This window comes from Cupressus sempervirens, chromosome 5 (assembly GCF_028749045.1).
Source record: "Cupressus sempervirens isolate cs-2001-9-10 chromosome 5, ASM2874904v1, whole genome shotgun sequence".
Lineage (NCBI taxonomy): Eukaryota > Viridiplantae > Streptophyta > Pinopsida > Cupressales > Cupressaceae > Cupressus > Cupressus sempervirens.
The window spans coordinates 773,561,562-773,589,235 of record NC_143122.1 but is presented as its reverse complement, the minus strand read 5'-3'; the positions used below and the strand labels follow the sequence as shown (position 1 = coordinate 773,589,235).

Genomic DNA, 27,674 nt, shown 5'->3' with positions numbered 1-27,674 from the left:
CAATGGAGATGCAGAAGTGTCTTAGACTGGCAGGTTATATGGAATATTCAGGTCAGTTCACACTTTGATTTTTGTGTGTTGTATGAAATATTATATTTGTAGGTTGTCTCCCAAGTTACTAACTATGGGCAATGTGAATATGAGGCAGATATAGTGACTGCGATACTTGATAAATCAAAAGTCCCTCTGTACTCTAATTCTTGTCATTGGTTACTTGGCTTTCTAATCAGTTTATTGAGTGGTTCACTTGTTGAATATCAAGGTAAATTTCTACATCATTTGCACATATTGAATTGTACTTTTTAGTACTATAAATAAATATATTGATTTTAGGTAATGTAAATGTGAGCAGATGAAGCTAGTATTGAAAATAGAAGGGCAATACCAAGTTTGGTTGCAGCCGTCCATGGAGGAAATCTTGAGACTGTAAAGGCGGAGCTAAAGTTGGTTTAAAGCCATCAGGATTTAATGATAGAAAAAGATGAATTCAAAATGTGCGCAATTCATGTAGTAGACATCAAAGACTGTTCGGACATGATAGAGGAATTTATATCGACATGGCCAGATTGTGATGAAATTCGGACTTCAGATCATAAAACAATTTTCCATATTGCGGTGGACTATGATAAATTTACGGTGGTGCAAAAATTACTAGCATATAAAGGAGGACTGCTTTCACAATACAGCACTACATTTGGCAGCCAAAAAAGGAGTCGATCCCCAAGTTTCACAGCCTCAGCTTCCTTATCTTTCTGCTTCTTGCTACTTACCCTTGCTTAATTAAAAAGGTTTACTATTGAAAAAACGTTGACAACCACATATATATATTTATTTAATGTTTAAAATAAAAATAAAAATTAAATAGTTCATTTCTATTAATAAATTAATAGACTAGTTACAAATTTACAAAAGGGGGCTGGTGTATACAAGATCACCCCACGAAAATTCATATGGCCGAAGCCGGAATCAACAACTATTCATCAAAAAATCATATAAGCAGCTCCTTCAGGCCACAAGAGTGCTAGCTGAGGGAGGTGGGTCATCACAATTATTATATCCCTAGGAATATCTAGGATTGACATATGGATTAGGAACAATCCAGCCATCAGTAGCGCCATCATCAACAGCTTTTTCTTTGTCTTTCTCCTCCACCCACAGCGGAGAAATAGTCAATCCAAGTGGGGGAAAGATCACTTAGAGCCACCAAAGCTAGGAGGAGCAACAAGAGGGGGAGCCACAGGCAATAGGGACCAGCCAGAGCTGCGATAAGGTGGGGAAGCCAAGTGTTGCCACCAACCAACATCACCACCACTTGGAGAGCACTAATGGGGAGCTTGCAAGCCCAATGTATGCGAGTGACGAGGAGAAGAACTGTGACCCTGATGATGGCCTCAGGGTGGAGTATGGTTAGTCGAGGAGTTAGTAGAAACTTTGGTGACCATGCAAGGCACATGTTACCCTAATGATTGAGCAATTCCTAAAGGTGGGCCACCTTGAATGCCACCTTTTTGGCTTAGACCTAAATCTACAACCTAACATTACTAAAAATGCATGCTTTAGTGTACATAGCAACATTGATATGAAAAAAGTTGTGAGTAAAAAGAACAACATTCCTATCCTTCCACAAAGTAAACAAAATCTCCATCGTGAAAGTGTGTCAGATTTGGGTAAATTGCCTAGGAATCCTAGGGGAATCACCTAGTACAATCATGTGCCAAGAAACGAATTCTGGCCTAAAGGGCTTAAATTTTTTTTTATCCATTGCCAATAATTTTGAGCATGCCTACAGAACCAAAAAAATGCAAAAATGACGTAGGATGCCCACAAAAAGGACACCAAGGATCTAGAACGCTAATATGCTTGAGCCATGACCCAAATGGAAGCCCTTGAAATAATAGGCACCAAGAAAAATAGGCAATCTTAGGCTCAGCGATAGCACTCCAAATAATATCAAATCACATCCTCCAATGATAAGTAGAAGATTGAAGATGTCAGCATTGGTTGAGAGTATCCAACATAGGGAGATGGGGAGACTGCCATTGATATCCTACGTTGAGCTTGTAACTAGTGAAAGGTGTGGCAGGATACCACTTCTAGTCTTTCCACCAAGGTCGCATAGACTGGATTCCCATGTTGTGAATAAAATGATCTGGAATTGCAGAGAGCAGAAGATCAAAAGTCTGTCAATCTAGATAGGCAAGACAAAATTGGACCCGCATATCCTCCCAAGATCTAAGACTCATAGAGATCTTGGAAAAAGGGTTCTTAGGAGTCTTCATGCTGCGTTTGAAAAAACACAGAGCATTGATGCCTTGAGTCTTGTCCAAAGAAACACCCTAAATGGAAAACAACAAGGACCACCAAAGGTTCTATTGATCTAAAGAAAGCCCATCATGAAACCCATCACTATCCTAGCAAAGCCAAGGCTTCACAACTTCCCAAGCTTTCCAAATGCTCTTGATAACTAAAAAGCCTTGGATATGAATAGGTTCCCGCATGATGAGAAGGGTCTAAAGACCGATCCCCTTCCACACAGGTCTGTTAATAGGAAACACATAAGAGATAAAATGTTGAACCAACAATTTCCAAGCTTCAACACTAGTGAGAGCACGAAGAATCCACTTGGCACAAATTGCAAGCCCATGCTTTTGAGTGAAAAGAAGGCCAAGACCTCCAAATTCTTGGGGGAGAGAAGAAAAATTCTAGGTGACCTTGCGAAAGCCACGATGATCAGAATTGGAAGCCCAAAGAAAGTCATAGAGAAAATGTTCTAGCTTGAGGTAGGAGGATTTGGAAGGAGCCCAACAAGAGTAGCTACCAGCACCTTCGAGCAAATATGGAATTTCCCCAAAAGAGAAAGGGGTTTAGTAATCTAGTAGTCAAGCTTTTTCTCAATTTTCATGAGCACATCATTCCACAATTCCATTGGAGAAGCTTGAAAGCCAAAGGGGATGCCCAAAAAGTGGATTATATCACCACAAGTGACCCATTTCCACTCAAATTGAGCAAGCCAGGGTGGAGCTGAAATAAAATATTTCCTTTAATAGAGCATCTTGTGCCATTGAATAGCCAAACCACAAGCTTGACAAAAAGGTGTCCAAGCATTACAAGGCATTGGTGATATTCTCCTTGTCCTCTAGCAGAGTGAGAAAAGAGTTAGCAACAAAGTGACCATTGACAAGCTAGGAAGAAGACTCGGGGAAGGAAATGCCATGAACTGAACCAGAAGAAATAGAGTGGGCAAGTAAGTAACCAAACTCTTCAAAATCAAGAACATACAAAGCCGAAGCCAGAGGGCAACCCTAGCAGATAGATCGAAAGAGCTCAAAGGTTTTAGATTGAGAACTATTAATGGTAATGATACAAACATTAGCATCTCCAAAAGGAATCTCCATAGACTAAAGAAACTTAGGGCCAAAACCCAAAGCTTGAAGCACAGCCAAAAGGAAGGGTCATTCAATTACATCATAAGCTTTGACAAAATCAATTTAAAAAAATAATCTCTATTGATTGGACTTGCGAGCCAATTCCATGCCTTCCCAAATAGCAATAATGTTGTCAAAAATATACTTGGACTTGATAAAACTAGTTTTCTTTGGTTGCATAATTAAGGGAAGAAGATGCAAAATTTTGAGAGCTAAGGCCTTAGCAATAATCTTGTATGACACATTAAGCAAGGTGATGGGCTAGTAGTTGCAAATATCCTCAAGGTCATCAGCTTTAGGTATGAATTTAATGTTTCATTTTTTAACAATGGCTCCAAGAATCTTACTGTGATAAGCTTCAAGATTGACTTTGTGTAGGTCTTGACCAATAGACTCCCAGAGGTTCTTGTAAAATTCATAGGGGAACCTGTCACACCCAAGGAGCTTGTCATCTGCCATAGAAAAGACAACCTCCTTGAGGTCCCTAATTGTGAGAAGCTAATCATAGAAAGCTCATTGCTCGACCGTCAGGCAATTTGGAGTAACATAAATACACTTTCTAAGAGCTCCCTCTTGGGAAACTAAATTTCCCTACGAAGCAAAAGCATTTTCACAATGATGCACAAAAGCTTGCAGGATGTCAGGGAGATTGGAGAGAATAGTATTGCCCTGTTTAATCTTTTTAATCCAAAAATTGGTATGATGGGCTCTGAGAGCCTATAAGAATTCTTTAGAAGCTTTATCGCCAACCTCCAATCAATGGAGGTGAGCGTTGATTTGGGCACCTCGAGTAGAATAGTTATCAATAATTTGTATATCATGATGAGGCTTGGCAAGCTAGACTTGCAATTCAAAATCAAATAAGTTTAGGGTAATAGCTTTAAAAGCCTTCTTGAGAGCCTTGGTATTGGTTTCACTAGACCTTTTTTAGAAAACAACCAATTGCCTCCCATTGATGCGAAGAAACCTAGTAGTTTTGGTAACAACATCATTCCACCATTGAATCCAACCTATTTGAGAATGGGGTCATGGCTCCAAATTCTAGACACGTCGGATATCAAAAATAGTGAAAGCATGCATCAACACTGACATGTTAAGGAGAAATTGCATTCTAATAGATCATTATACATTAGTTTGCCACTTGAAATGGTAAAATTAATGGGATAGTGGTCTAATAGTGTCACATCCTATAGAGGAATGACATGTAATTCTCAATCTTTAGAAAAAGGAGAGAAATGATTGTGTAGTAATCATGGTATGATTGAGACATTTTAATAAACTATCAGAGCTAGCTAAAAAATTAGACAAAGTGTACATGACCCCACTTTGCTAGTGGCAGTTAGCATTGGGATAAAAAAGGCCCAATTTATTGCACATAACTTAGTACCACACTTCCCTTTTTGTAGTTGTCCAATGAAAAGGCTAAATACCTTCCTTGTTAGAAGCCAGCTCAAATATATTAAAATCACCACACATAACCGAAGTAGCTGGAGGCAAGTTGTCATCCATCCAACACTAAAGTTGAGATCTTTCCAAAGCATCATTGGGGGCATAAATAGTAACTATACCAAAGGAATGATTATTGATAGAAAGAAAAATCCAAACAATTTTTTGCATGGGGTCATAACCATGCAAAATAATAACAGAATTAAGACGAGATGACAAGAGAGTAACTACCACCTCTACTAGCTTTGTCTTGAGAAGAAAACACAATTTCGTCTGGCCAAATGGTGCGACATGAAGATGAAAGCATAAAACTAGAGATTTTAACCTCTTGTATACAAAGGAAATCTAGATTACCAAGTATATGATGGATATCCTAAACATAGTACTTTCTAGAGAGGTATGTAAGACCTCACACATGTGCCATGATAAAAAATTAATGAAAACTCTTCCATATATGTTTTGTCCTCAAGGGAGGAGTAACTATTTTGCAAAAAGGTAGAAATTGGGTTGAATCCAGAGGGAAACCCTTCAGGTGTGATGCCCTGCTGCTTCTCTTTTGGTTTCTTAGCATGCTTGGGAGGATTGCGAGAATGTTACAAATTGTGTGTCTTAATGGAGGATGTAACAAGCAGAGTGTGAACCACTACAACAGTGGTGGCCCTCGCAGCCACCTTGATCCCCTATGAACCGACATAGTTTGAAACATGTGAAATAATAGGAATTGACTCCTATGGAACCATCATCAACCTTGCAATGGCCGAGGTTTGCACTCCATTCTACATAGGAGGAGTGGATTTATTTAATGTTTAATTAGTGCATATTGTTAGAATAGGTGAAAAACCAATCTCCCAAGAACACTTGCATGCATAAACCTGTCACATGGATGAAGCAAAGAACAAAGGCAAGGAAAAATCAAGGAGGCCAAAAAGCCAGATCCATCTTATGGACATGCAAAGAGCAATATCTCATATAATCCAATAAGTGAATGTATAAAATACAAAGAGGTGAATCCTTATAAAGGAATCACGAAACCCGAAAAGGGAAACTAAAGCCTAAGAAAGCTAGGGTTGCACAATATAATTAATAAAATATTAATTATATGCACCTACAAGATAGCTTAAGAAAACTAGAGTAATAGGAAACTTAATTAATTAAATCAAAGTGATTTAATTAATAAGTTAGAACAAATAATTACTCTAACACCCCCCCTTAAGTTAAGCTTGGGAGGAAGCTAACCTAGCATAGCTATGAAAGAGAATTGGGTCCCGGCAACAAGGCCAGATTAGGTACCCAATCACAACAAAATCTCTATAAAGAGGAGAAATAGAGAAAACCACATGGGAAAAACCCTACTCCAAAAAGAGATAGCAAAGAATGTTCCAGAAGAAGGAACAAAGAGATCAGAAGAGAATCATTGAAGCATGAAGAACCGCAAAACTCTGTCAAAATGCTGATCTGTAGAACCTCCATGGAAATAGAAGGCACGAACCATCAACCAAAGGAACCTCCACGGAAATAGAAGGCACGAACCATCAACCAAAGAAGCATAGAACAGCAATATAACCTCCCCTTAAGGCAGGTGAGGTGACAGGCAGCTGAAAAGATGGGCCAAAAATCTCCTACAACACAGGAGCCAAACACATCGAGAGTGAGGTACAAACACAAATAAAGGCATGTATCATCGACACTGCATGAGGAATTAGAGAAAGAGGGCCTATAAGCGGCAAACAACTATCCCCCCCATGGCACTTTATATAATAGTGCGAGTACAACGAATCACAATGATGAAAAGGATCCCGAAACGCAAGAGTGGCACTTTATCTCAGTGCGTTGCATAAAAATGCTTACAATGAATATCAAAAATGATCAGAAAAGACATAAGGTTGAAACAATAGAAGGTAGAGCCCAAAACGAAGCAACTGAAGCAACAAAATCGATCTCCGGACCTGAAACAAATAGGATATCCACCAGAATGCTAAAATGCAAAAGACTGAATAAGATGTGCCTGGAACAAAATCTGGAACAACAACCAGCATCACTGGAAAGAGCACAGAAAGATCTTTCCAGTGATATAAAGAAGTCCAAAATCGGAGATCGGAAGCTCAAGATACGCCTCCCGGAGTGCAAAATAGAACATCTGGCTTTGACTGCCAAAATAGGCAACCAAACTGTATCAAAAGTCCAAATAACTAGCACCATCATGACGGGCTTGGAAAGAGCTTTCCGACGATATAAGATTCATCAAAAAATACCTCCGTATGACAAAGATATGGCCAAAAAATCACAAACAGCTTTTAAAACAAAACAAATTATAGAAATGATGATTTGAAAGCCGTCAAATTTCAGCCCAAAGATGGATGACATCAGCACCTGCGGCTGTCAGACCTGCTTCAGTACCTTGCTGATGTCACTTCTCTGTCATACTTTGCTGATGTAGCGTCCTTTTTTGGAAGATTTTGAAAATGTTTTTTTAAACAAAAAACAAAAAACTTTGAAGAATTTTTGCAAAAAAAGCAAACGCTTTTTTTAATAAAAAACCATGAGCCTTTTTTTAATAAAGCCTTTTGATTTTATGATTTATTTTTTTAATAAAAAAATAAATCTTTTCTTCAGAAAGCGTGCCCAAATCTGGTAACAAATTTTTGCATCAAATTTCAACTGTGTCCAAATTGGACAAATTTTATATGGAAACAGGGGTTTTTGGGTGCTACGAATCCAATGGTGAGGTCCATTTGGGCTCAAAATGCACTGAAAAAATGACCCCTCCAAATCCAATACAAAATAACTCTAAAAATTGAAACTCTCTGAAAAATGCAACTTCTGAAATGCTTCAACAAACTAGGAACAGCGAGCAACAAGCTTGCTCTGATACCATGTTATAATAGGTGAAAAACCAATCTCCCAAGAACACTTGCATGCATAAACCTGTCACATGGATGAAGCAAAGAACAAAGGCAAGGAAAAATCAAGGAGGCCAAAAAGCCAGATCCATCTTATGGACATGCAAAGAGCAATATCTCATATAATCCAATAAGTGAATGTATAAAATACAAAGAGGTGAATCCTTATAAAGGAATCACGAAACCCGAAAAGGGAAACTAAAGCCTAAGAAAGCTAGGGTTGCACAATATAATTAATAAAATATTAATTATATGCACCTACAAGATAGCTTAAGAAAACTAGAGTAATAGGCAACTTAATTAATTAAATCAAAGTGATTTAATTAATAAGTTAGAACAAATAATTACTCTAACACATATATCATTCTTTGTAGAAAACAAAAAAATTGATTCTCTTAATCCTTAATCATCTAATGCTTCATGGATTAACTACAATCAACTCAAAATAATGTAAGAGCCTAACATGGTTATATGTTGCTTTCTTTCAGTATATATAATCAAATTGATAAGCCACATTAACCTGTATATATCTATTTATGTGTAATTTTAAGTTCTCAATTTGTTATACTTGTTTAACAATGTGTATAAGAGCCTGAGGTATTTAGAGAGGGTAAGGAAGAGGGCTATTGTGACCATAATTAGAATTTGATGGTCACTCCTATTTGCCATTTGTGTTTTTTATAATGATGGGTTGGCTATGATACTAAAATTTTATTTAAATTTTAAGATAAATATTTATCATAAAAAATCAACACTATATAAGTATAAATTGGTAATATTTCTAAGAATCTTTCATTACATGTTTTTAAATTCATACTTTTATAAAGTAATATAAAATCCTAGAAAGTTGTTATAAATTAGTAATTTATAGAAACTTAATTTTTAAAAATTATGGAGGATTTATACCTAGGAAGTGACCCATCTAGGCACAAGGCAACCCATCAAAATATGAGACCTACAAACTACCAACCAACAAAGGACACCACTAAAATGATTTAGGAACTCGATATGGGTCCACTCATCCCTAAAACCTCTTTTGACTAGAGCCAAGGGCTAGGGGACATCCACACCATCAAAATCATCCAAGGCATGATCATGACTTCATCCCTTATGGTGTCCAAGCCTTGCACTTAGCAAGACTTGAGCCTTGGTGGCTCTTTATGAGCCATTCAACTTCACTTGTAGACAAAGGGTCCATTGACATTTCTAAGTTTTTTTTTAACTTTTCATACTTATATTATAAATTGTAAAACTGTTTAATGGACTATGTTTTAAAAATATTTTCACATACTAATTTTTTATAGTTTATTGATAAATGTAAGTATAATATTGATGGTTTTATCAAAAATTACCTTGTCAATCAATATGATCCAAAAAGCCAATGGGAGCTAAGTAAGATTGATGTCATAAAATGATCGACATGGTCCCATCATCCATTAATTGAATCTTGGAGGGAAAGTATCTCAAAAAGGAGAGTTCTTATAAGCTGAAGATGATTTTCTAGATGGGTTGTGCTTGAAAGTATCTATGTTAATGCAGTAGAAATTAAACTTGGGCTTCTATTTCTTGTATTTTTATGTAAAAGAAGTAAGGTATCTATATTTTTTTTTGCTATTGTGAAATTTTCTAATTGATTCCTCTATTTATCGAATTGAACATGTTGAATAGCATTTCTTTATCTTCACTTTCTATACAAGTTTTGTATTTACTTTTATAAGGATATTGAGCCTAATTATAGGAGAAAATTATAAGGTAACCATTTTTTTATAGTAATGATAATTGAGAAATGGTGGTTTATTTGTATGTTATTTTTTAATTGATACTGATATGTAAAAGGTATCTTATATTGGTATTTTCCTTCCAGAAGTAAGGCTTGTTAGAAAGAATAAATAAAAAAGATTCAAAGATGTTTTCACCTAGGTGGGGCATATTTCAATAAAATCAAAAGAAAGTGTTGGATTTATTGATGGTTATTGCTGAACCAATTGGAGCTTTCCAAAGTCTATGCGGGTATGTTTGATTGGTCTTGAGTATATAGGGTAATAGAGAGTAATTAGAGCTTTAGTTATAAAATTTTACATTTATAATGTTGATATTATTTTCAAAACATTATTCACCACATTTACAAATATGACTATTACTAGTATATTAGCATGTTAGATCTAATGTTGTTCCAATATTTCAATCTTGAAGGTCTACAAACTATCTTCAAAGGGGTGGTGATTGGCATATTTCTACTAGACATTTAACATTCACATTTGATTGGAAATTCTTTGGCAATTTGAGTTGTATTTTTATGAGATGGTTATATTCATGTTATTGGAGATAATCATGCTATGGATGACTCTTGATTCAATTGTTGGCATGATACATGTTCTATTGACAAATTCTACTTTTTGAAGTATGTGGTCTTCCTTTGCAGATATGTTAGGTTATGTTCTAGATTATGCAAATGTGTATTGGGAGATCCCAATGGTGGTTATAAGAATATTAGTTATTTCGTTATGCGGTCTTCCTTTTTGAAGATGTTCAGCCATGAATCTCCCATATGAAATTAGAGCCAATTCTAACAAGAGATGCAACTGTGCACTTTATCCCATAACCCCTTCTTTCCAAGACTCAAGAGTGTTGGCCATGTTCTCCTCCCATAACCTTTTCATCCTTCCATTTACATATATTCTCTTCATCCTCCTATTCCTCATAATTCCTCCAAGTGGAGCTTTGGTTCTATGTTTAGGGCCAATTTTATTTCCTGAATTATCAATGGACTCAAATTTTTCTGGTTTTTCCTTACGTAGCAAAGGTTTTCTTCTCTCACAGTCTTTTTCTTGACCTAATATTTCCCTACCTAGTAGTGGTACTAGTACATCCAACATCTAGGATACCTTGGACCGGGACTTATAATCGGCGAGAGGGCTCAGATCAGGAGAACAATTAGGTGTCGTCCACGTGGCACATTATGGCCTACCTTAGTCCTATGTGGCTAGGGCTAAGGTCTACCTTCTATTTCATCAGCACCGGCACTACCGTTCGTTCGGGCTTCTCTTACCCCTACCACTTGGGCCGCCCACCAGGTTGCTTTTTCAGGAGGTCCTGGGGAAAGTGTAAGTTACGGGGAAACCAGATTAGAGCGCGATAGCGCACAAGAATGTGATCTTGCAGTATGTATAGGAATGCTCTACCTTCTAGCAAAACAAATATGAGCACACCCTATGAGTAGGAATTCTCCAACAATTGCCAATCTCTAGTAAAAAATAATAAAGTATTTAAATAGTTTTAATTACTGGGCTACCAAGAGTTTAGGTGAAGGATTTCATTTTTGCCGTGTTTGATCATTTTACTAAGTATTCCCATTTCTTTGTCATTTCCACCAAATACCAAGCATCTAAAGTGGTAGAGTTGTTCTTCCATGAGGTTTTCCATTTACATGGTTTTCCATAGAACATAGTAACTGACAGGGAGAGTCATTTCCTTATCACTCTTTGGATGGAGTTATTTAGGCTAGCAGGAATAAAGTTGTCACCAATTATGAGCTACCATCCATAATCAGATGGATAGATAAAGATTGTGAATAAATGGTTGGAGGGCTATCTAAAGAACTATCTTTTAGCATAGAAGAAAGCATGGGTGTCTTGGTTATATTTTTGTGATCATGTTACAACACTACTTATCGTATATCAATAAGCATTGCACCCTTCCAAGTATTGTATGGTTATGAACCTTCATCTATAATGACCCTTTCCAATAGGCCACTAAAAAAAACCCTAAATTTAATACACTGCTAATGTATATTGCTAAAATAGGGAAATAATAGTGCCAATGTATTCATTCAATGAAAACCAAATGTTTTTACAAATGATATGGCAATTTTCAGCACCAAAACATTATGACATGGCACATTAAAAAAAAACCCTAACTGGTTGTACACAATTGAAAACTTGTTACAACTACAAACTGAAATGAAGAACCTATATTGATCAGATATCAGAGACTGAATTTTGAAAATGATATGGTGAAAGTGCAACTCCACTTGAAACTCCAAACCAACAATTAAGCACAAGTGAAAGGACTAAAATATCCTTCCCATAGCTACAATAATTTAGGTGATCTTTCACACCCTCAAAATTGTGTACCAATTGAGAATTTTCGTTCTCAATGGCCAATTGTGACTACTTGTAGAAACCCTAGGCTCCACAATGCACATCAGCAAAAATCAATAATAAATCTCCATGATAGGAAATGAGCCCTCAATGCCTATTTATTATTTTTTCCTTGATAGGTCGGGCTCTTTTTTTAATTATTTCTCTACTCCTTCCAGCAACCTCTAGAACATTATTTTATTTAATGACTTTATAGGATATATCACTTAATTAAATATAAAGTTACGTTGTAATTTTATTTTTTATCGATAACTTTATAAATAATTAACTCCTACAAAATGGGGAAATTATAGGTCTACACCCCCTAAAATTGCTTGGGCTCAAGCAATCTTAATGCTGAATGCTGCAAAATCACTTCTCCCTCCCAAGTAGCATCTTCAATAGGTAAATCTTTCCATTTAACTAGATACTCTTGGATTACTCTCTTGCGAAGCTGCTTCTCTCTACTATGCAGAATGGATTCTAGCACTAAGATCAATTTTCCCTCATCATCCAAGAGAGGTAATACTGCAAAAGGCATCACATTCTGACCCAACACTTTTTTGAGGCATGATACATGAAACACATTATGCACTCTACTATCTACAGGAAGCTCCAACTCATAAGCCACCTCACCAACTCGCCTGATGATCCTAAATGGTCCATAATAGCATGGCTTGAGTTTCTCTACACCACTCTACTTGAGAGTGGACTACTTATATGGATGCAACATGAGGTAAACCATATCATTTACCTCAAAGCTACGCTCAATCCTCTTCTTGTCTACATACTGCTTTTGCTAGTTCTCATCTCTAGCAATGTTGTCTTTGAGAGTAGCAACTATATCCTTACTTTCCTCTAATAGTTCACCTACATCGAGTACCCAACTGCCTCCCAAAAACAAATCTAAGAAACTAGATGCCTCATAACTGTAAAGTGCCATGAAGGGTGTCATTTGTATAGTCATATGGTATGTAGTATTATAACAATACTCACAGAGATATACCCATCGGACTCAAGCTCATTGTTTATTCGCCACATAATTCCTGAAATACCCTTCCACCCATTTGTTTACAATCTCTGTTTGACCATTAGTCTATGGATGATAACTAGCACTATGTGTAAGCTCAGTACCACACAACCAAAATACCTCCTGCCAAAAGTGACTCATGAAGTGGCTATCCCTATCACTCACAATGCTCTGAGGCAAACCATGTAATTTGAAAACCTCCCTAAAGAAGACCTCTACCACCTGAGCTGCTGAGTATGTAGTAGCGATAGGGAAGAAGTGAGCATATTTTTTCAGCCTAGCCACCACCACATAGATACAATCACACCCTTGGGCCCTGGGAAAGCCCGTAATAAAATCCATAAAGATGCACTCCCACTTCCTATCAGGAATAGGAAGTGGCTGTAGGAGCCCTTTGGATAAGTGTGCTCTTGTTTGTTCTACTAGCAAACATGACACTCATGCACATACTACAAAACATCAGCATTAAGTCCCTTCCAAGTGAACCATTCTTGTAATAACCTATAAGTCTTGAAATGCCGAGGATGGCCTGTTGTAGGTGAATTATGGAATGCTCTCAAAATTAACTTCTTTACTTTTGATCCTGGGACTAAGTAAATCTTGTTCTTGTAAATGATCAAATCATCTATGAGAGTGTATCTGGTGTCGATTGTTGTTCCCTCCACTATAGCAAAAGCACACGTGTCTTTGGCATTTTCTACTACAATCAAGTGTTGCCAATCCTCTAATGTCTAAATCATAGAAGTGAGGTGTGGCCTATGGGATAAAGCATCTGCAACAATATTCTGTCTCCCCTTAACATATGTGATATCAAAATCATATACCTGTAACTTACCCACCCACTTCTGCTGACAATCATTCAGGTCTCGTTGTCCCAAAAAGTGCCTCAAACTATTATGATCAGTTTTAATACAAAATTTTCTACCCACAAGATACTGTCTAAATTTGGCCAAGGCATGCATGATGACCAACATCTCCTTATCATATATGTTGAATAATCTCTCAGGCCCTCTAAGTTTTCTACTCTCATAAGCTATAGGATGCTTTTCCTGCATGAGTATAGCACCAACTCCCTCTCCAGAAGCATCACATTGAAGCTCAAATGGCTTCATGAAATTAGGAAATGCTAATGCTAAGCATGTAGTCATTATTTCCTTGAACCACATAAAACACTCCTATGCCTCTCGAGTCCACACAAATGCCCCTTTCTTTAGAAAATCTATCATGGACATTGCATTCCATGAGTAGCCATTGACAAACTTGCGATAGAATCCACATAGACCAAGGAACCCTCTTAACCGTGTCAGGTTCTCTGGTGGTGGCCAATCAACAATGGCACGAATCTTTTTAGGATCCATTCGCACTCCTTTTGCACTAATGATGTGTCCAAGATACAACAATTCTATCATCCCCAAATCACACATACAAGAACTCCCTCTATAAAATTCTCAATACTATCTCCAAGTGCTCTAAATGTTCCTGCCATGTCCTACTATAGATCAAAATATCATCAAAGAACACTAGCACAAATTTCCTCAACTAATGGTGGAAGACCTTGTTCATAGTGGACTGAAAAGTGGCAAGTGCATTAGTCAAACCAAAAGGCATGACTACAAACTCAAAGTGCCCACAATGACACCTAAAAGTAGTTTTTTCAATATCCTGCTCTCGAACTCTAATTTGGTGATAGCCTGATCTCAAATCAATTTTTGTGAAATAAAAAGCCCCATGCAATTCATCTATCAACTCATCACTGTGTGGGATGGGATACCTATTCTTTATAGTTCTCTTATTCAACACCCTGTAATCAATACACATTCATAGAGTACCATCCTTCTTTTTTACCAAAATAACAAAAGATGCAAAAGGTGACTTACTTGGTTTGATGTGTCCCATTGATAGCAACTCCTTGATGGTCCTCTCGATCTCATCTTTGAGTCATTTTTGGTGCCACTATGATGTGATCATGACAGGCTTAGTGCCTTCCTCCAGCTTGATAATGTGATCAATGCCTCTATCTGGTGGCCTACCTAGTGGAATTTCACTAAAAACCTTCTCATACTTGATTCTCAATTTTTGAATATCTAGATGATATTCAGTCTTATGCTACTCTTCCTAGGTAGGCGTCAAGGCACATATTTTTGCCCACTCTATATTATTATGCCTAGCTAATCTCTCCATCCGTCTAAGTGAGATAGTCCTGACATCACCATTATGAATGGCCTTCAGCACATGAGTCTTGTCATCCACCTCAAACCATATCTCCATATCCTCTAGTCTTAGAGTAACCTCCTTCAAAGAATTTAGCCATTGCATCCCAAGTACTATGTCCATGTCACCCATGTTGGCCACATGATAGTCCACCTTGAATTTGGAGTTGTTTAAGGACAAAGGTAGATCTTGCACCATCCTATTACAGCGAAGAGTATATCCATCAACTACCTTGACTCTCAATCCTTCAAACTCCTCAGCAATGAGTCCACACCTCTCCGAAAATTTTGCATCAATGAAATTATGTGTGGCACCTATATCCAATAGAGTAATAACCTTCTACCCTACCAAGACTCCCCAGAGCTTGAAAGATCCCTCTCTTTGAATACTAGACAGACATGCCTCCTGTAAATGTAGCTCTGGAGCCTCTTTTTTCTCAGCACTATCTATCTCCTATTCACCCTATACCCCATTAGGATCCTCATCATGGTACTCTTAGCTATCTAAATCTGAACCATCATAATAAGCCCACATCACCTAGTTAGCCTTCCCCTTAGGCCTCATAGGACAATCATGACCAAACTCATAGGGACCTTTGCAAAACAAGCATAGCTTCTTCCTACATAGGTCATTAAGTGTTTCCTTATCCAAGGGTATAACTAACTTGCCTTTTGAGTCACTAACCTTCTCTTTACCCTTGCTGAATTTCCCTTTGTTATCTCTAAATGATGAAGAACCCTTCGAACTAAACCGGTTTTTTGGAGCAGCAAGTTCCATACTGTGGGCTTTCTTCATGGCTTCCTGTAATGTAGGAGGATCAAAAGCCTTTACCCACCCCTTGAGTGGTTCAATTAATCCCTCTGTGAATAAAATGACTAGCCTCCATTCTGAAATGTCAGGCACCATCACTCTAAGATTATAGAAGTCATTGATAAATTATTCTAAGCTTCCTGACTGTCTCAACTGGGCTAACTCCTAGAAATAAACTTCAAGATTTTTTTATCAAACCTTTCTATCATTCTATCCATGAATTCTTGATAAGTGGTTATCTAATTGTGTTGCAATGTGATCATGCCATGTGTCCACCAATCATGTGCCGCCCCATCTAAGTGTAAAGTGGCATACTTGAGTGCTTTAAATTCTGTCATAGTCTTCAGAGATAGGAAAGTATCCACCTTATGAATCCAAGCACGAGTAGTCATTTTTCCACTACCATCAAATGTGGGTAATACCAACTTGTTGGTGACCTATTGCAACTCACTATGTTTATCTGTCTACTTCTACCTGGCAGCTCTGTAGTTTAGGTACCTATCAAATGTCCACCCATCCTATACATATGTTGGTAATGAATCACACTCATTCCTTTCTTGTCAAAGTTCATCTACAATATATGTTACCATAGTATCAGGTGTGCGTGCTAGAGTTTCTTCCTTGAATGTAAGATCTGTGGGTCTATCAACTATTCCAGACTGTATCTTGTGTTGTGATCCTACTATGCTCCTATCATCTTGGTCAGTATCATGATTATTTCTCCTATTTTCCCTAATCAAATGCTGCATCATAACCATCATTTCCTATGTACTTGCCTCTATTGATAGTAGAAGCCTCTCCTGATGCTGTAAATTCTCATCATCTCGCACACTTTTGGATGGGCTTTGAGAATGTCTCTCAGCCATATTCTTACTTATGTTGGTTCCCTGTGTAAATTGGCTAGATAAACCCTATCAGGCTGGTAGGAAACCTTCTCTGATACCACTGTAATGACCCTTTCCAATAGGCCAGTAAAAAAAACCCTAAATTTAATACACCACTAAACTATATTGCTAAAATAAGGAAATAATAGTGCCAATGTATTAATTCAATGAAAACCAAATGTTTTTACAAATGATATGGCAATTTTCAGCACCAAAACATTATGACATGGCACATTACAGACAAACCCTAACTTGCTGTATATAATTGAGAACTTGTTACAACTACAAATTGAAATGAAGAACCTAGATTGATTAGATACTGGAGACTGACTACTGAAGATGATATGGTGAAAGTGCAACTCTAGTTGAAACTTCAAACCAGCAATTAAGAACAAGTGAAAGGACTGAAATATCCTTCCCACAACTACAATAATTCAGGTGATCTTTAACACCCTCAAAAATGCGTACCCATTGAAAGTTTTCATTCTCAATGACCAATTGTGACTACTTGCAGAAACCCTAGGCTCCACAATGCACATCAACAAAATCAATAATAAATCTTCATGATAGGAAATGAGCCCTCAATGCCAATTTATTCTTTTTTCCTTCATAGGTCGGCCTCTTTTTAAAATTATTTCTTTGCTCCTTCCGGCAACCTCTAGAACATTATTTTATTTAATGACTTCATAAGATATATCACTTAATTAAATATAAAGTTACCATGTAATATTTTTTTTTATCGATAACTTTATAAATAATTAACTCCTCCAAAAAGGGAACATTACAACATCATTCTTGAATTTGGCATTGGGTCATTTCCATGTACTGAGGGCTAAAGATTTTCTATAGGAGAGTTAAGATATCATGAGATCTCTCAAGGAAAATCTATAAAGGGCTGAAAACCAACAAAAGATGTATACCAACTGACATCAGGTTGAGAGAAGGTTTTAGGTTGGTGATCCGATATACCCTTCACAATAACCAAATAGACAATCCTCCATGAAGTCATTTGGTAAGGAAAAACTAAAGCCCTACTTGTATGGACTGTATGGAGTGGTTTAAAAGGCAAGAGAAGCTGCCTACAAGTATGAGCTACTTGAAGGGAGCTGAATCCACAATATTTTTCAAGTGCCATGACTGAAGAAGGCTATTGAACAATATGTCATAGTGTACAAGGAATTGCCTCCCATTGAGAAGAGGGGAAATGTAATGTCCCCACTTTAGTAGTTAAATTAATTTCTTATAAAGTCATTAAATAAATTAAAAATTAAAAGGTGACTTTATACTTAATTAATTATTGTATTATAAGGGAGAAGCTTTTAGAGTGTGTATTAATTATTGGAAAGGGGGAAGCCTCTAGTAATTTAATTTTCTAGAAGCACAATTAATTATTGTATTGCATGGGAGGAGTTTCTAGAGAGTGCATTAATTATTGGAAGGGGGAAGCTTCTAGTACTTGCAATTAATTAATATTTGATTTCCTTCTAGAAGGTGTAGGAAAAGTATAAATAGAGGTAGGAGAGTCATTGTTGAGCATCGTATGATTGTGAATTGCATTTGATAAGAGCTTGGATGTGTGAGTCACATATCTTTCTTGGCATTACAGGACATTCATCCTCTCTTGTAACATTCTAGACGTCATTCCCTTGGGGTTTAGTCTTTGGAATACATTTCTATGTACTTGATTTTATCATTGTGAGAATGATTCCCAAGCTTGATAGATTATGCTATAGGTATGACCAAGACGAACCAGTAGGGATACTTCAACCACTACTAGTACCTATTCAATCCTAGGCAAGTGTAAGAATGGACTTCATTACACAATTGCCCATTGTTAAGGATTATTCAAGCATTATGGTCGTAGTGGAAAAATTCAGCAAGTACACTACATTTGTTCAATGTAAGACCCCCTACTCAGCCAAGGATGTGGTCGAGCTATTCTTTAAACATGTTGTAAAATACTGGGGTATTCCTCTATGCATAGTAAGTGACAAAGATCCACGATTTACTTCAATATTTTGGCAAGAGTTATTTTAAATTGTTGGTACTCAACTATTGATGAGCTTGGGCTTCCATCCCAAAACTAATGGACAAATAGAGAGGATAAATGGGATTCGTGAAGATTATTTGAGACATTATATGGCATCTGATCAAAGGAATTGGCCCAGACTATTGGATGCAACCCAATTTTTTTATAATCTTTAGAGCGAGTCTTCTCAATACAGCTCATTCGAGCTTGCCACAGGATAATAGTCTATCACACCTCACACTATCTTGCCTGGTTATCAAGGTCTTGATAAGGAAGTGACTAAACTCCTTTCAAGTTGGAATGAAAGGGTCAACCTGGCACAATATCATTTAACCCAAGCTTCCGAGAGGATGAAGAAATTTGCTGACAAGCATAGGCAGAAAGTTGAGTTCAAACGGGGAGACAAGGTTATGTTGTGGATAGATCAAAATCAATTCAAATCTCCAAAAGGACTAAGGGCGTCAATGGTAAGGCATTGGGATGGCCCATTTGAGGTGGTTCAAAAGATCACCCCTCTAGCCTACAAGATCAACTTGCCTTTGCATATGAAAGTGCATCTGGTCTTTTATGTTTCTCAGCTAAAACCTCACTGCCCTAATGAGGAAGACTTAGTGAGAAATATTTCAAGTAGAGGACCTGCTAATTTATTGGACAATCTAAATCAGTGGGTAACCCAAGTATTGGCTATAAAAGTATGAGTTGGAGGAAAATGAGGTATCATAGAATTTTTGGTTGTGTTCCATGGATAGGGTTGAGAGACTGCAACATGGGAAGGCAGAGAGACCCTGTGGAAAGATGAAGAAATCATTATGGAGTTCCTTCTAGGGAGGAACCCCAACCATCCTAACTGATACTCAATCTCCTAAAACTCCCAGTGTGAACAGGCTGAATAGGCATCGGGATTGTACCACTAGGTAAGTGGGAGAGGATGTAAAATACTTGCACTAGTTCCCAACTCAGCCCTCTTATTTTTCCTTCTGTGTAATGGCTAACTGGGCCAACTCATGTAATGATGTGATGTAATGGCTAACTTGGCTAACTTAGGAATTATGCTTAGGAGGGTATCATCTCATTGGGCATTGTTGTAATATCTAGGACCATGTGGGCTAAGCCAAAATGTGTGGTATCCTTAGTTGAGCCCTATTTTATTAAAAGGGTTAGAATGAAGTCGACCCCCTTATCCATTGTTAGTGCTACCTTGGTGAATGTGATTGATAGGTCAGAACCTATCCTGATAATGGCTATTTTTGGGATCACTACTGAAGGAACTCCACTATAAAAGGAGACCCAAGGCATTTCATTTGGCATCATCCAATATTTAGCAATCAAGCTCAAAGGTGAGGCAATGAACTTGGAAGCTTTACTTCTTGGAGTAGACTTTGGAGCCCTTGGACAAGGAGCAAATCCAAGCAAGGAAGTGCAAGGTGGAACTTGTCACCTATTGTGTTGGGGCTTCTTGTATCTGAGGCATTTGAGTTATTGAGCAAGGAGCTCTTTTTGTAATAACGGACTTGTCAAGATCTTTTGGCAACACCATATACTCGATGGCAATCCATGTTTGTGAACATGGCATTCTATCTGGTATCATTGTAATTGGTTTACAATATATATATTGGATTTTGGGGAGCTCACCCCACCAAAAATCTTGGTTCATGTTATTGCAACATTGTGTTCATCATGGTTGTTTAATCTGACTTGAAACATAATAATTTGGAAGATCTTAGATCTGGATACACTTCTACATTGCATGTTTGGTAGGCATAGTTTGGTATTCCTAGTTGAGCTTGGCTACTTAACCATTCTGCAAGGAATAGTCAGTGCCACATAGGCTCATCCCAAAGGTCTGTGCCAGTATGCGTCAAGTTCTCCATACCGGTTTAGATGATCCAATCCGAGTTTCTTGGATGAAATTGATCATGTAAAGCCTACTTCAGATCTACCCAAGTCGTAATCTCCTTAACAAGTTTCCCAGCACATTCATCAGCATGATGTGTGTACCACCACAACTTAGTGCTCCCAGTCAAATGTGTCGTAGCCTCCTTGACTTGAGCCTTAGGGCTTAAGTTTGGTGTTCCTGCAAGATACTCTTCTACATCCCAGAAGAAGTTGTCCAAAATGGTGTCATCTCGATCCCCATCATACTCTCCAATCCTAGAAGCCTTAGATAACTATCCACCTCCCTGAATTAGTGAGTGATAGACCTTCTAACTTTCTTGTAGAAAATGCATGCTCTCTTTCAGTGTGTTGGTCTACTTAGTAAGAGAAGCCAACTCCCCATTTAGCCTTTCATCCATTCTTTCTTCAAAGTTGAATGCTTCCAAAGCATCCTATCTTTAGTCATGAAGTAAAAGCCAATCCTTGCATTTAAGGCTCTTATTCTTGTTATCATGGGCCTAGACCTATTCCATCTTAGCTTGGCTGTGAGCATCTTCCATGCTTCCACTCGTCTTAGATCTAGTCTCCAAAAATGATGATCCAATATCTCCAAGATCGCACTCACTCTGATACCAACTATCACAGACCTTTGGGATGAGCCCATATGACACTGGCTATTCCTTGTGAAATGGTTAAGTAGTTCAGCTCAACTAGGAATACTAGACTACGCCTACCAAACATGCAATGTGGAAGTGTATCTAGATCTAAGATCTCCCAAATTATTATGTTTCAAGTTAGATTAAATAGCCACGATGAACACAATGTTGCAATAACATAGACCAAGATTGTTGGTGGCGTGAGCTCCCCAAAATCCAATATATAGATTGTAAACCAATTATAATGATACCATACACTTGGTGAAGGTTTTGCAAATGGGGTTGCAAGCTTTGGGTTTAACTGTGGAGGAAACTTCGTAGTTAAGCGTGCTCAGGCTAGAGTAGTACTGGGATGGGTGACCTCCCAGGAAGTCCCGGTGCTTCACCCCTGTGAGCATCACCTAGATCCAATGAGTGCTAAGTGTTCCATTTATTCTCATGAGAGATGGATTCATGTTGAATCACTACTCATGAAACATGGGTCATCGAGTTTGACTCAAAATCACACAGTTAAATCCTGATATTCACATCACAATTTGACTAGCTGTGGAAATCATCTCCTACTTATCAATTGATGAGCTTAAGGGGCTTTCTAATGAATGGTTCATAAGGCACAACACTTGGTGAAGGTTTTGCAAATGGGGTTGCAAGCTTTGGGTTTAACTGTGGAGGAAACTTCGTAGTTAAGCGCGCTCATGCTGGAGTAGTACTGGGATGGGTGACCTCCCGGGAAGTCCTGGTGCTTCACCCCTATGAGCATCACCTAGATCCAATGAGTGCTAAGTGTTCCATTTATTCTCATGAGAGATGGATTCATGTTGAATCACTACTCATGAAACATGGGTCATCGAGTTTGACTCAAAATCACACAGTTAAATCCTGATATTCACATCACAATTTGACTAGCTGTGGAAATCATCTCCTACTTATCAATTGATGAGCTTAAGGGGCTTTCTAATGAATGGTTCATAAGGCACAACACTTGGTGAAGGTTTTGCAAATGGGGTTGCAAGCTTTGGGTTTAACTGTGGAGGAAACTTCGTAGTTAAGCGCGCTCAGGCTGGAGTAGTACTGGGATGGGTGACCTCCCGGGAAGTCCCGGTGCTTCACCCCTGTGAGCATCACCTAGATCCAATGAGTGCTAAGTGTTCCATTTATTCTCATGAGAGATGGATTCATGTTGAATTACTACTCATGAAACATGGATCATCGAGTTTGACTCAAAATCACACAGTTAAATCCTGATATTCACATCACAATGTATAAGGGGGTTGACCCCATTCTAACCCCTTTTATAAAATAGGGCTCAGTTAAGGATACCACACATTTTGGCTTAGCTCGCATTGTCCCAATTGTTACGACAATGCCCAATAAGATCATATCCACCCAAGCATAATTCCTAAGTCAGCCAAGTTAGTCATTACATCACAACATTACATGAGTTGGCCCAGTTAGCTGTTACACCAAAGGCTAAATAAGAGGGTCGAGTCAACCAATAGTGTAGGTACATTACATCTTTAATGACTTTATAAGAAATTGATTTAACTACTAAAGTGGGGACATTATAGGAAATTACTTTTAGTGCCAGTTTAGATCATCGATGTGACCCAAGAGAAGAGGCTTAGGTCCTGCACCATTAAGTAGTTTCTTGTGCGATGGAAAGATTTTCTAGTTCTGGATGCCACCTAGGAAGGTGAGAAAATTCTAGAGGATCCAAGTTTACAATTACTTAAGGGTAAGAAAATTGCATGCATGGAGTACTGTGATGTCCCCATTATTATTAAACATTATTGTTTGCTTATGGCCAAAAATGAATGTTTCTATCTCTCATGCCTCCTCTTTATTTTACTTTTGTTGTGACATGTCAGCCTGTTAGTATTTTTGCAATCCTTTAGGAAGCTTCCCCAAATCCCTTTATAAGGTCATCTTGTAGGTTGTTTTAGGAATGTGATTTGGATTATTTTATTGTATGTCAATGCTTGTTGGACTTCAATGTTGTTCATTATTTTGGAAGTGAGAGATCTTACCTACTTGGCTCTTGTGGTTTCAGTGGGAATTGACCCTCACCCTATTTCATTCTTTATACTACTTATTTGAAATTGGCAATTCCAAGTGCCATCTTTGTCTGCAATATAATATTGAAATTTGTCTATAATTTATTACATCACTATATGTGTCTTGCTTTTGGTATTTGGTGAATATCTGGTATCAAATGGTTCATAGTTGTCTTCAAATAGTTGAATCTCAAATTAATATCTTCCTTCCCTATGGCCTTCGCCTCCCTTTTCATAACCTTTAGATTCCTCTAGCACACTTTCAAATCCCTCCCATGCAGCATTAGGTTCCCTCTAGCATGGTATCAGGCTCCCTCTAGTGCAACCTCATCTCCCTCTAACACAACCTCGGGCTCCCTCCTCGACTACCTCCAACACGGCTCCCTTAGGTAGTTTCCCCTAGGTGATTTCTATCATGGAATCTCCCATGGGTGAATCCTTTTTGTTGGTTTCCCTTGGCTAGTTTCCCTTAGGCACTTTCTATTGGGTGGTCTCCCTCGAGTTCACTCCCTTGAGTAGTTTCCCTTAGACACTTTTTTGTCAGGTGGTTTTCATCAGGTACTTACTCTTAGTTGTGTTGTCTAGGATATTACACCATAAGAGATACATAAGTAGCTTTTATTTATTATAATGGTCACCACAAACTACACCAAATGAAGGATACTCTTAGTATAATGAGATGAACTAGCTTAATTTTCAAGTAGACCTAATATCTTTCCTCTACTTCAATAATTAGTTCGAAGGCATATTTGTAAGCGTAGTATGCTTTGACAGAAATAACTATACTAGGACTCACTTGAATCAAAAGTATCAAAAATAAAATTGTAAAGTTTACATTCTCATGTTAATTTATATTCCTTTACATGCCCATTTTGAGATAATGGATTTGATGACATTGCATATTAAAAAAACTCTAAATAGTGTTGAGTTGATTCTACAACAATGCAATTGATTTTTAAATTTTTAGAAACAATTTTATGTGGATTGTTTTACTCATTGAAAGATCTATTCTAGGTTGGTTACACTAATATTTGCAAAATTTAATATTTGTATTTAAATATTTCAATTGCATTGTTTTTATCTTCAAACTTATATCTAGACAATATTGAGTATTATTTGTAAAAAAAAAATCATACTATAACCTTTTACTTAAAGCACCTAAAAAGAACATAATTGTATATCATATCATTCTATAAGATTGTTTTGGCCTCAAGATATTTCATAATTATAAACTCATTCCTCTTCATAAGTTCAACCTAAGAGAACAAATTCTTATTTGACAATCTCCCATAGTTTTATGAGAACACCATTAGTCCTTAACATTATAATACACATAAAAAATTAGACAAATAAAAATATAAGATTATGCATTGTACTAGATCAAAATCCATGAGTTATAGATCATATAGAAATGATTAAAAGTTTTTAAAAAAGATCATCTTTATTCAATAACTTTCATGATTTTAAATTCAGTCCTCCTAATAAGTACAACGTAAGGGAACAAAACCTTATTAAACATACACAAATAAAAATATATAAGATCATCCATTATATTAGATCCAATGAGTAATAGATCATATATACATATCTAGAAATTAGAAATGTTAAAAAAATCAACTCCTCACATTTATAGATTATTTGGTTAATGAATATATTTAGTTTAGAAATACAAATTTTAAAAAAATTAGTTACTGTCATTTAAAAAAAAATCGGGCATTCATGCAATCATATTTTACAGTGTAACACTTAATTGTTCAATTAGCTAAAATCAAAGTTGATATTCAAGAGGTTGTACGAAAATTTTCTAGATTTTTGAAATTCTAATTTACTTGAAATAATTGATTTATATTAGATCATGAAATTAAATTTGACATTAAAGAAGAAGTATCAAATGTTAAGCCTGTATTTTCCCATTGCACAAGTCCAATATTCCATTTTCAACGATCATCCAAAACATTTTCTTTTACAGTTGTACATTTTCATCTTGATGATAGACGATAGATGAGCTCGATCTAAAATGATAGTGGAAAAGTTTTTACACAATCGATTCCCAGAACGTTTTATGCAACAACTTATTTCGTTTCCTTTGTATAATTATTGATTTTGAATATTGACAAGTTTCTTCAATAATTGGATCGATACAAATTCGGTGGTAGCTGAAGCATCAATGCTGGTTCTCGGTTATATGTACTAGGCTACTTCATACGCTACTGACGATTGTTGATGTCACATAAGTTGAGTAGGAACAAAGAATAAAATAAGTGGTGTCTAATCAAATGAACAATGTTTGTACTTTAATATCTTCTTTCAAGAATTATATTTGAATAGTTGGAGATATAAAGTAGTATCAATTGAATCCAACAAAAATGTACTGAAGAGAAATGCAAATCATAAAAATCAAATGGTAAAATTTTCAGAAAAATTTATGTTGTACTTTTTGATTTTTTGAGAAATGGTCAAATGTATAGTTTGTAGGGAGGATAGCCATGACCCTATAATTTTAGGTCACTTTTAAACATCACACACTAAGAAATTCAGTTTTGAAAAATAAGTCAACATTAACTATTAACATTTTTAGTGTAGGAATCAAGTCTTAATGTGTGATGTTTATAAGCAGTCACATAATTTTGTGGTATGTGCAGCTCGTAGAATACCTTATCTCATTTGAAGGTGTAGACGTGAATGGCGTGAACGGTGATGACATGACTGCACTTGACATTGCATCTGCAGCAACCAATGACAACCCCAACTCCAATTTTGCCAGTATTGAAGAACTATTGGAGAGTGTAGGAGGCATTCGATTGAGTCACAAACCAAAATATGATGGAAAAATTTGTGATTCAGAGAAAAAGGAAGACAGAGATATCATAAAATCTAGGACCGCCTCTGAATCGCGTCGATTGCAATATAAAGATATTGTGGATACACACACGGTAGTGGCAGCACTGATTGCTACCGTCACATTTGCGGCCATCCTTACAATTCCCGGTGGAATTGAAGATGACAAAAACAGTGTACACCACGGAGCTGCGAAAATGGCATTTCATCATCTTTTCATATTCTTTCTATTCTCTAACACCGCAGCATTCACCACTTCCTTTGCACTGGTTGTTGCATGGTTGGTTAGACAGCTTATAGGAGACAGTTACTTTGAAAGAAGATCGATTTTATCCCATATGTTCGTGGTGACCTTGATAGTCTCCATATGTTGGACGACGGCATCATTCGTGAGTGCTACCATTATCATCATACTGCCTGCTAATTATGAGGATTTGAGAAGTACTCATAAGGAAGCTTTCTCCAAGTATAAGTCACTTTGGCAACAAGAGATCTATTTTGCATTCTTATCGTTTCTTTATCCCTGCATACTGCTTCTATGTTCGATATTGACCGTTAAGAATAGGAAAATTTTGATGAAGAATAGGAAAATTGGAATACGGTTTCGTTTCATACAACATAGAAACGAGATAATCGGCACGACGTATTTAGCATTGTTTGCGATCACCGCCATGATTATTTTTTTAAGTCATTCCACCCTTTCAAGCCTCATTTTTGAAAGACAAACTTTCTCATCTATGTATAGCCAATAAAACATCTTGTGAATCATGTGAGCTACTGCTTTTTTATACTTTGCCTGTAGGTTATAAAAATATTTGAATACAATTTTTTAAATTATATTTAATATTTTTTTGAATTCAGTGATGTTATTTTAGTAAAATATAATTTTATTCATAGAAAGTATACAATTGTAATAGTTTGAAATACATGTTTGTAAAAAGTTATATTTAGAGGTTATATGTTTTTCTTTTAAAACATTTTTAAAAAAAAATCATAATGAATTACAAAATTTAAATATAATAATAATAATTGAATTTTTTTTTTTTTTGAAAAGCTTATATTTAGAATTACATTGTTGTGGAACACAAATTTTAAATGAATTCATGCACTTCTATAAGATAACATAAAAGTTATATTAGTCATCATTTAGATAGGTACAAGATTCAGTGTATTGGAATTATGATTCAAGACTACAAGGATTCTATCAAACATTTATAAAAAAAATTCACCATGTCATAACCTTGTGTCTCCTACATTTTACGGTCTTGAATGTTACTTCAATATTTTTCATTATGTGTTCCTAGTCAAAGATCTCAGTTGATTATGCCTATCTATTTGTTTGACTACTTGATGATGTGTTTTTTTCTCAGTTACACA

At 36.7% G+C, this 27,674-nt stretch overlaps 1 pseudogene; it reads left to right on the top strand.

The window, feature by feature from the left end:
- The first annotated feature begins 534 nt into the window (after positions 1 to 534).
- Positions 535 to 27,106, top strand: LOC149558217 (ankyrin repeat-containing protein ITN1-like; annotated as a pseudogene).
- Positions 27,107 to 27,674: the final 568 nt, after the last annotated feature.